Here is an 11,907-nt window from a genome sequence, read left to right as displayed (position 1 = left end):
AATTTAAACAGATAGCAGGGGTTAGACATTGAATTGAACTGATCTAAAATATTTATCAAATTGGATTGGACCTGGTCCATCTTTTGCTAAAATCAGTCCAATTGACACCCCAACGTATATTCCAATTTTGACATTGATTGGTTTCTACTTTGTTGTTTCTTGTGATTTTGCCATTACGGAATATGTTTTCGCTATAAGTAAACTCATCGAGCCACCATCAGTTAGTCGGAATAGTTGGTTTTCTTCATATTATCTGTCATTATGGGCTATGTATATATGTATTTATTTGTCACTATGGGCTGAAGGCCAGCAAATTTGGTTCCCGTTTGGGAGGGCTTTCATGCAGTGGGCAGTAGTTTGAGTTAGAAATGGCAATTTGACCCGTGCGTGTAGGGTCCTACCTCACCCCACCCCGGTTGGGGTTTGGGGTGGGTTAGGGAAACCCGAAGCTCTGGGGATTAGGGATGGGGCGGGGGTGGTATTTGTCCACCTTGCCCCAGACCCGCCCCGACTATATATATTATAAAATTGGTAATATATGCTATATTATATTATAATATTATATATTATATAATATATAATAGTTTTAGATAGGTTTAAAAATATTAAAAATAAATTTTTAAGTATACAAGTATGAATGACTGGGGTAGGGCGGGAGATGGGGTGTGGCATTTGAATTCCGGATCGGGGATGGGGTAGGCCAAACCAAGCCCTGCCCTACCCCATTTAGGGGTGGTAATTTTTCACCCAACCCACCTAGTATTTAACCCACCCAATCCATCCATTTACTTGGTGGGTTAGAAATGGGTAGATCACCCATTGGGTCAATTTAAATGGGTTGTGTTGGGTTGGGTAGGGTTGTGGATAACCATTAATTAATGCGTAATTAATAACTAAAATTAGTTTTCTTCGAATCAACACGCTTCACCTGAATCGACATAAATCCAAATCAACCTGACTTGAGCCCGGACCAGTCTGAATCATTTTAGCTTGGTCAGAATATGAACAAACCCGATCACCTCGGTTTGAATAGTTTGGGTCAAACAGCCTAGTCTGAACCCAACTTGATTTAGTATGGAGCGATCTGGTTCGACCCGAAAATGGAACGGTTCAACCCATATCCGATTTGGTCTGGCCTGAAGCAACCAGGCCCACCTACTTTGGCATGTTCTGATGCGACCCAACCCGAACCATAAATAGGTGTGATCAAAACCGGTTTGGGCCAGATCTAGTCCAACTCGAAGCCACACAGACCACTCATTTTTGGATCCACTTTGGGTCGAATCAACCCGGTTCCACAACAGTCTTGGGCAAGTTGTTTTTGCCCAAATCCAGTCCGATTTTGAAGCGGCATGATCCACCTGTTTCAGGTTATGGGTCGAACCAACTCGACTCGAATATGTGCAGCCCGACCCGAATTTGGACAGGCATGCCCCCTGCCCTGCTTCTAACTAGTTGGTTCGGTCCCAGACCTGTGCATGACCCGATATGGGACAGTCCAAGTCAATCCGCTATTGACTGAACAGTTTGAACTGGTCCAATCTGGTCCAACCGAACTGATCCTAATCCAAACAGTTCAACCACTCTTGATGTGATTAGCTTGAAGACAAATCCAGTTGGATTGTTCAAGTTGGTTTGACCGATTTGAACCTAAGTGGTTCGGTCAAACTCAAAACCTGAACATAGTCAATGGGTCATTGTGTAAAAATAATATGCATGTAACGTGATTTGAACTTTCTCTGCTTGTATAAATAACAAATACTATTACCACCAAGCTATGACCAACTTGTTTATTAAGTGAATTAATTTTTAGTTTTAAGTTCATAAATATAAGACTAATGGGTTTAGGTGGGTTTAAGTCGAACCCAATCCATTTAATTTTATATAATTGGGTCATTAATGAATAGGTAGATTAGATGGATTAGATTGAAACTCAACCCAAACCAAACTCAATGCAGCCCAACCCGCCCAATTGCCACCGCTAACCCCATTGCCATTCATAGTTTGAGTTTTTAGTTGCGCTTTATAGTTACAGTCTATAAGAAAAATCCACAAAGCTCAAATGAACTATCATTGCTTGTATGCCGTCTGGGTGGAGCCACCTCCTGGCCAAAAGCCATGGACCTCCCAAACGGTCAGTTAATATTAGTGGATCCATCCATCATAAATGGCTTCCAAGCTGGATCTAGCTTGTTAAGAACTTGAAATGGATCTCAGTAGCAGGGCTGCAAACGTATCTGATTATCTGATTTCGAATTCGATACTATTAGGCCATGTTTGGTTTGAGGGAAAAAGTAGGGAAAGGTAGGAAAATCTATACAAGTTTTGTAAAGATTTCCCTACCTTTTCCTATTTTTTCCTTCAAACCAAACACAGCCTTAAAGTTGATCCCAAATCCCAATTCGATCCGTTTATAATTAGATCAAATATGGATCTACCCCTATCTGATCTGATATAATCTGATTCAATTTGATTTAAATATATATGTTAATATATACTTAAAAATTATATTATATCTATCATTGAAGTTGGTGTTAGTGTTGTATTTTGGCTAAATTGTCATATGTTCAACTTTTATACAAATAATTTTCAATTTATTTTATTAATAAAATATAATATTAAGGTCATTTTTAACTCATCTTATTAATAATATATAGTATTTTGGTAATTTTTAGTTTAATTTATTTATAATATTTAATCTATATCTATATATATTAAAATAAAGTGATCAAGAAATTTTCTCCTTTTTTTGAATTTTTTATTTCATGTCATTTTTGCAACAACCAATGAGATGTACTTTTCCAATAACCTAAATAATCTCTTCTCCTAAAATTTCTCCTAAACTACCTCCCCCATTATCCCCCACTTTCTCCAAAATTATCTCTAATTCCTATTTATCTCAATAATTATCTCTAACTTATTAGAGTGTTTCTCTCCGAAATTATCTCTAATTCCTATTTATCCTCTGACTCTGGATCTCCTACCCACGCCTACCCACGAGAACTCTGCCCACGTAAATTGGGAACATCCTCCCCTGCATAATACTATGTAAAGGATGAGATGTTCTCCATGTGTGGCTGCAATAAACGTGGGTAGAGTTCTTGTGGGCAGGAGATCCAGACTCTTATCCTCTCCCCAACTTTTTTATCTATATCTATCTAAAGAAATTTTGGATTAAAAAATTTAAGAATTATTTAAATATTCTAACAAATTTCTATAATAACTTTAAAATACTTATTAAAAACACAAAAAAATAATTTCATATTTTTACAAAATATATCACGAAATTATGTACTAACAATTTAAATTCTGTTTTTCCGGATTATCAATTTAAATGTTATTCAAATAATAAAAACTTAACATTAAAAAATAAAATCTTATTTAAATATTTCAATAAATAAATATCATATATAACAAATATTATAAATATATAAGTAACTATATAACAAAATATTTAGTAATATGTAATAGCTTTAAGTAAATGAAGTTCAAATAACAAAAAAATTAAATATTTTACTTATTATTTAAATATTTAAATAAATATTTAACATAACTAGATTTTAAATAGTTAAAATAACGAAAATATGTAATAAATTTAAAAAATTTCATAAAAGTAGAAAAATAATTATAACATAATATTGAAATTAGTAATAATTTAATATCTTACAAAATTAACAATGAAATTATGTATTAATAGTATAAATTATAATTTAATGGATTATTAAATTCAGTAAATAACAAAAAATTTTAAATATTTTACATATTATTTAAATATTTAAATAACTAAATATTTAACATAACTGATTTTAAATAGTTAAAATAACGAAATTATGTAATAAATTTAAAAAATTTCTTAAAAGTAGAAAAATAATTATAGCATAATATTGAAATTAGTAATAATTCAATATCTTGCAAAATTAATAATAAAATTGTGTAATAATAGTATACATAATAATTTTATGAATTATTAAATTCAATAAATAATTAATATTTTAAAATTTTAAATATTTTACATATTATTTAAGTAGTTAAGTAACTAAATATTTTAAATAACAAAATATTTAACATAACTATATTTTAAATTAGTTAAAATAAAGAAGTTATGTAATAAAATTTAAAAAATGAAAAGTAGAAAAATAATTCTAACATAATATTGAAATTAATAATAATTTAATATTTTACAAAATTAATAATTAAATAACTTTAATAATGATTTAATATTTTTACATAATATTGTAAGTAACTAATTTCACTTAGGTTGGATCGGTTCGGCTGTAGGTTGTTTTGCCAACCAAATTGACAAGGTCAGTTGAAACTGACTGACCATTTGTGAAAATTGACCCACTCAAGTTGTATAAGTTTGAGTTGATTTTTTTTTGTTTGATTAGTTGGTTCAAAAGATTTAAACTTGAAAATTAAATTTAAATTTTAAAAATTACAGTGCAATTGTTAAAAAATAAATTTAAAAATGAAATTTATGATATAAAACATTTTAGACTAAGAAATATGAGAAATTTCTCACTTTTTCATATTAAAAATTATATTTAAAATATAAAATATTAATATATATCAATGGTCAAGTCATTCGATTTTGGTCGATTTATAAATGGCCAAAGTGAAATTGATTCAATATGGTCAGATCAAGTTGATCAAGTTGGTCGGTTTCATCAATTTAATGAATAAACCCAACTGGATATAATTTTTGTTATTTTTATATTATAAAAATTTATTAAAAGTAGTATATAAAATATGAATAATTATTAATTATTTAAAATTTTGAAAATATAAAGTAGTTGTATACTCTTATGTGTTTCTATTAGGGTCATTTAGTAGAACACACCTTAGAGTTTTACATATTTACTCCTACCTTCTAGTTTTTGTTTTAGTAAAATATCTCATATATTTTATTTTACAACTTATTTACTTAATCAATCTTTCATTAAGGAGTGTTGTTTTCCCATTAGAGCCATGATTTTTTATTCCAAAAATACCCTTATCACTTTTTGTACAGAAAACAAAATTGACTAAATATAGCCAATAGAGCGGTTATCTATGTCTTATTAAGGGCAAAAATGGTATTTTTATTTTTATTTTCTTTTGATAAAATTTATTTAAATGAACACTAGGGTCGACACTGTCATTTCCCATTGTCATCTAATGGAAAATTGATTAAATCCATAGCAAATTATAAGTGGTGTTTTAGTAAAATACAAACTATATGGTAAATTTTAGTAAATCCATGAAACTATAAGGGGTGTTTAAGTAAATGACCTTTTTTATTATTTAGCTTTTGCTTAACAAATCCCATGCATCGCATGGGTCCCCGCTACTATATATATTAAAACAAAGCGGTCAATAAATTTTCTCATTTTTTCTCTTTTTATTTTTTTTATTCCATGTCTTTTTTTGAAACAACCAATGAGATGCACTTTCCCATAACATAAATAATCTATTCTCCTAAAATTTCTCCTAAACTACCTCCCCCACTATCCCCCACTTTCTCCAAAATTGTCTCTAATTCTTATTTATCTTCTAAATTATCTCTAATTCCTATTTATTTCCAAAATTATCTCTAATTTATTAGAGAGTTTATCTCCTAAATTATCTCTAATTCCTATTTATCCTCTCCCCTACTATTTATCTATATCTATCTAAAGAAAGTTTGGATTAAAAAAATTTAAGAATTATTTAAATATCCCAACAAAATTATATAATAACTTTAAAATATTTATTAAAACACAAGAAATAATTTTATATTTCTACAAAATATATCACAAAATTATGTACTAAAAATATAAATTATGTTTTTCTAGATTATCAATTTAAATGTTTTTCAAATATTTAATAATATGTAATAGCTTTAAATAAATAAAATTCAAATAACAAAAAAATTTAAATATTTTATAGATTATTTAAATATTTATCATAACTAGATTTTAAATAGTTAAAATAATAGAATTATGTAATAAATTTAAAAAATTTCTTCAAAGTAGAAAAATAATTATAACATAATATTGAAATTAATAATAGTTTAATATATTACAAAACTAATAATGAAATTTTGTAATAATAGTATAAATTATGATTTTATGGATAATTAAATTCAATAAATAATCAATATTTTAAAATTTAAATATTTTACATAGTATTTAAGAATTTAAATAACTAAATATTTTAAATAACAAGATATTTAACATAACTAGATTTTAAATAGTTAAAATAAAAAAATTATGTAATAAATTTAAAAACTTCTAAAAAGTAGAAAAATAATTATAACATAATATTGAAATTAATAGTAATTTAATATTTTTACATAATGTTGTAAATAACTAATTTCATTTATATCATGTAATAATTCAAGGAAATAACTTTCAAAAAAATTAATATTTATTAATAAGAATTATAATATGCTAAAATTAATATATATACTCTTAATTTGTATTTTTATATAATTATATATACTAAAATTAATATTTATTGTATTTCAGTAATTATTTATTGTTTGTTGTGATATATCTATTTTCAATGATTATGTATAAATTTATTTTGTTTTGTTATTTAATAGAAAACTTTCAATAACTATTGGAGATTAAAACTTGGTTAGCTAAAACCAACTGACCTTTTATGAAAACCAACCCACTCACGTTGTTTTGGTTTGGGTCGGTTTTCACAGAAGGTGAGTCGGTTCAAGAGATTTAAACTTAAAAAATTAAATTTAATTTTAAAAATTATAATGTAATCATTAAAAAAATTTAAAAATTAGATTTATGAAATAAAACATTTTAGACTAAGAAATATGGGAAATTTCTCACTTTTTCATATTTAAAATATAAAATATTAATATATATCCATGGTTAGGTAGTTCGATTTTAGTTGGTTTACAAATGGCCAAAGTGAAATTGATCCAACTTTGTCGATTGGGAAATTTTTTAATCAAAGCCCGACCTAAAATACTAGAAAACTGACCAACTCAGGTCGAGTTGATCGAGTTGGTCAGTTTCATCAGTTTGATGAATAAACCTAAATGAAATTAATTATTGTTATTTTTGTATTATAAAAAATTTATTAAAAGTCGTATATAAAATATGAATAATTATTAATTATTTAAAAATTTGAAAATATAAAACAATTGTATACTCTTATGTGATTCTATTAGGATCATTTAATAGAATACATCTCATAATTTTACATATTTACGTAAACCTACCTTATAGTTTTCATTTTATTAAAATATCCCATATATTTTACAACTTATTTACTTAATCAACCTTCCATTAAGGAGTGTTTGTTTTGCCATTAGGCCCATGATTTTTTATTCCAAATATACCCTTAGCACTTTTTTATAAAGAAAACAAAATTAGCCAATATAGCCAATAAAGCAAGAATGGAAATTTTATTTCTATTTTGTTTTGATTAAATTTATTTAAATGAACATTAGGGTCAATACTATCATTTTCCACTATCATCTAATGGAATCGTTACAAATTATAAGTGGTGTTTTAGTAAAATGTTAACTATAAGGTAGATTTTTGTAAATCCATAGAACTATAAGGGGTATTTTGGTAATTGATCCTTTCTATTATTTAACTTTTGCTTAATAAATCCCGTGCATCGCACGAATCTTCGCTAATATCTGATTATAATCCGAATTCATTCGAACCCGCTAAGTATCCCATAGATATGATCCAATTTGGATTTGAATGTAAACAAATCAGATTTGAATACACCTGTATCCGATTATCCGATCCATTTGCAGACCTACTGTCAATACTCAATGGGTGGGGTATAGGTTTGGCTCAAGCCGAATTTGAACCAACCTGACCAATTAAAAAGGATTCCAAACTCCATCCATGCCCGACTTATGAACAGTACCACCATTATTGCCATAGGATATATTTATTTATTTTTTTTCAATTCTACTATGTAAACAGGTTGGGTGTGGTGCAAGCTGACCTTCGACCCATATGGCCAAACCCAACCAGAGCCTAGTTAAGAACATATCGAACGCAACTACTTTTAAATGGATTTCACTCGGTGAATGATGTAAAGAGCAATTACTTTTAAATGGATTTCATTTCTATTACGTTTTGGGTTGGGTTGAACCATACAAATTTGTGTGAGTAGGGGTGTTCATTATATGATCTAGACCACCGAACCGTACTGAACCAAATTGTAATTGGCGGTTTGGTCTGGTTTGGCCTTAAAATAGTTTGGTTTGGCTTGAGAATTTCTCAAACTATAATTTTTTTTTTTTTTGGTTTGGTTTAGTTTTTAAAATTTTTGAAATAAGAACAAACCGTAAATCCATTAATTCGGTTTCTAATATGTATGTATGTATGTATATATTCATTTAATATTTCATACATTATTGTTGCTTGTTTTAATTTTTAACTTGTGATTTGATGCCCAAGGAGTTGTTTATGTTTGAGAAAGTGTGAATGTAATTCATATAGGAGGCGTTTGATAAGTCTTTTTAAGATCTTTCAAAAGCTCAAGACCTTAAAAGACTGATGAACTTTCATGGGTAGATCTTTAAAGACCAAAGACTCTTTGGTTTCAATTTTGAATAGATCTTCTTAAAAGCTAAAAAGACTGTTTGGTAAGCATACATACCACAACAAACAAGTGTTGAGCATCTAAATGAAAATGCACCTATGAAATGTCATGGGTGGACCCATTGATACATTCAAATGTACATTTAGCACTTATGGGCCCCACATACACTTTTATTTGTTAAAAATAACACTTAGGTCCCACTTACACATTCCACTTATGCAAAATAATTGATTTATACCTCAAGTTTATTTTTTAATTTCTAACAACTCAAATCCATAAAAAAAAGATTTATTGGTAATCATTGAAATATTAAAACCCTTTTTCCATATATTCATCATTCTCTAAACATGATCTATCTTGGACCATGATACAGAATTTGACAAGAAAAAAAATACATAGAAAAGAAGAATTTATTAAAGAAAAAATAGATTGGCATGAAGGAACTCATCTTTGTTCCTGCAGAATCCTTGTTATAGGTAAGGTTCAAAGTATTGAAAACGCCAAGTGTATCAGAAAGGCATTTTTAAGATATGTATCAGGATACGCCTTAGATACATATGCATGTCAGAGAAAAACTAAGATACACCTAGATATGCTTGGAAACACTATAAATATTTTAATAGGTCATAAAAATACATCAACACTAAATATAAGGCCTCAATGAGATGTATATACATTAAATTCATAGATTTTAATGGTTTTATGAAGAAATATATTATAGCTAATTATAATTTCATTAAAAATCCTATGCTTAACTATAATTTATAAATTATAATTCTTAAGTTTTAATGTTTTATGGGATGAGAAAAACCCAACTCTCCTATCCAACCATAAAACATGCATTGGCACAACTTCTATGTGAAAATATAATTAATAATTATTTATTGTTTAAATAATTATTATTTATTATTCATTTCTAAAAATTATAAAAAATATATTCAAAAAATAGTTATTAAAGAAGAAATTTCAATTGTGGATATGATAGATCATCCATAGAATTATAATATATTCAATCATTGTGATCAAATGATAAAATATAATTAATTAATTAATTTTTAATTCTAAAAAAACAAAAAAATATTTATTAAAGAAGAAATTTCAATTGGTCTATGGATATGATAGATCATCCATAGAATTATAATATATTCAATTGTTATGATCAAATGGTAAAATATAATTAATTATTATTTATTTTTTTAATTCTAAAAATAAAAAATAAAAAATATATATTAAAGAAGAAATTTCAATTGCTTTATGGATATCATAGATAAATCCATAGATCAAAAACGCATTTAGTCTTTAAAGGCAGAGAAAAAACTTACATTTTCAAATTTTTTGTTAATTTATATTTTCCCCAAGTATCTTCATAAAATTTCCACAAATCTAATGATAGCACAAAAAAAATTGTGATTTTGAATGTAAGAAATGTAGATCAACATAAATTTAAAAATTCAAGAAAAAAAAGAAATCACAAGATATTATAAAAGATTGAAAAAATTTACCTATTTTTGCCATATTTTTTCAAAATTTGAAAAATCTTTTAAAAAAAATTAACGATTCGCACTTGTTTCTTGCAAAATTTTGCAAATCTAGCACTCTAGGAATGAAGTTTGAAGTTTTAGAATCATTTGGGGGTAAAAGAAGGCTTATTTCGGGGAAAAGAAGCTTGCTTTCCCCTTTTATTTTTTATTTTTTAGTTTTTGGCCGTATCTTTTTCGTCGATACACTACCAATACGCCCCCGATACGCCCTTGATACGGATGAAAAAAGACGAAACGTCTAATTTCCATGCGTATCCTGTATCGGTTTTTAAAAGATACAATACAATACGCCCCATATCGGGCGTATCGTATCGAAATTTTAAACCTTGGTTATAGGTGAGGGTCTTTGATAGCATTGTTGCCACCACCGCTAATGCTACTTTTCCTCCAAAGCTTTGTATCCCCCGTCATTGTTATGGCATCTCTCTTGGAAGGTATATCCTTTGGGAACATAGCAGTATAGAGGAATGCAATTCAGAGGATTGTACATGCTTGCACTAACCCTGTAGCAGATTTGGACTCCCTGAACATACATGTCAAAGTTTAAGAAATGAACTACTGCTTCACTCATTAGGATTTAGGGAACTATTGCATCAAATAGTATCTCACATCACTATTTGGTCATCTGAAAGAGATGAAAGAATTAATGCATTTCACAACAACTGGTGTTCCACGCCAATAGGTGTTAGCACCCGATTTTTGCTCGGTTTGCTGTCTAAACCCTAATGCACCCCAGATTCCCGATCGGACACTCTCAATCTCTCTGAAACATAATAGGATTTTTGCTCGGTTTTCCCCCCGATCACACAGATCCTGTTTTGAGGCTCTAGATTAGCCGAATCTACCCAATATAGGCCCAATTGGGCCAATCTGACCCTACCAATCAATTCAGAATATCCGAAAAACCCACCTTATAAAATTTCAGTAAAAAATACCCTCATTTACCCTTCCATCTAAAAAGATTCCATTTCAACCAATCTCATGGGTCCACACACACAAACTCTCTCTGTGGTCAAACCCATTTCAACCCTCCATTTTTTGACCCAAAACTAGGGTGAGCAAAAAAACCTAAAAAATCAAACAAACTGAAAAATCATAGAAAACTAGTGGTTAACTGAATTGACCAGAATATATATTTTTATATATTTATGTATATTATATATTATATATATTATAAATTAATAAATATGTATTATATATAAATATATATTTATAATATATGATAATATTTATTAATTAAAATATAATAATTTTTATTATATATTTATAATATATATTATAAAAATTAAAAAACCGACGAACCAAACCGATCAACCGCTTAACCAACTGGTTTCAGTTCGATTTCAGTTACCGATTTTCCAAAAACCAATAATATTGGTTCGGTCCAAGAAAAAGCCCCACGATTCGGTTAACCAAATCGTGAGCACCCCTACCCGAAACCACCCACCATTGGACTGGAAACTCGATTCAACCCTGGACCCGATTTGACCAAGTTTACTAAACATTACCAAAATGCTACCAACTTTTTCAAAATTATAAAAGTACCCCTAGATTTTCCCAAATTTACAAAACTGCCCTTAACCCTACCTATACAACTCCTAAGTCTTTCATTCAAGGATACACTATTCATTACCTACCTCCTTCGAACGAAACCCAGATCGATCTCCACCTCCAACCTCCCTCCCCCACTCTCTTCTTCTTCTTCTTCCCCTTTCCCCCATTTCTCTCTCTCCCTCCGTTTTGTCACCGCCGATGCAATTTGCAGTGGCGATAGATCTAAACCCGGCTCTGCTTCTTCCGCCGATCTCTC

Source organism: Nelumbo nucifera, chromosome 6 (assembly GCF_055504915.1).
Source record: "Nelumbo nucifera cultivar China Antique chromosome 6, China Antique-T2T, whole genome shotgun sequence".
Lineage (NCBI taxonomy): Eukaryota > Viridiplantae > Streptophyta > Magnoliopsida > Proteales > Nelumbonaceae > Nelumbo > Nelumbo nucifera.
Note: the sequence above shows the minus strand (reverse complement) of the source record.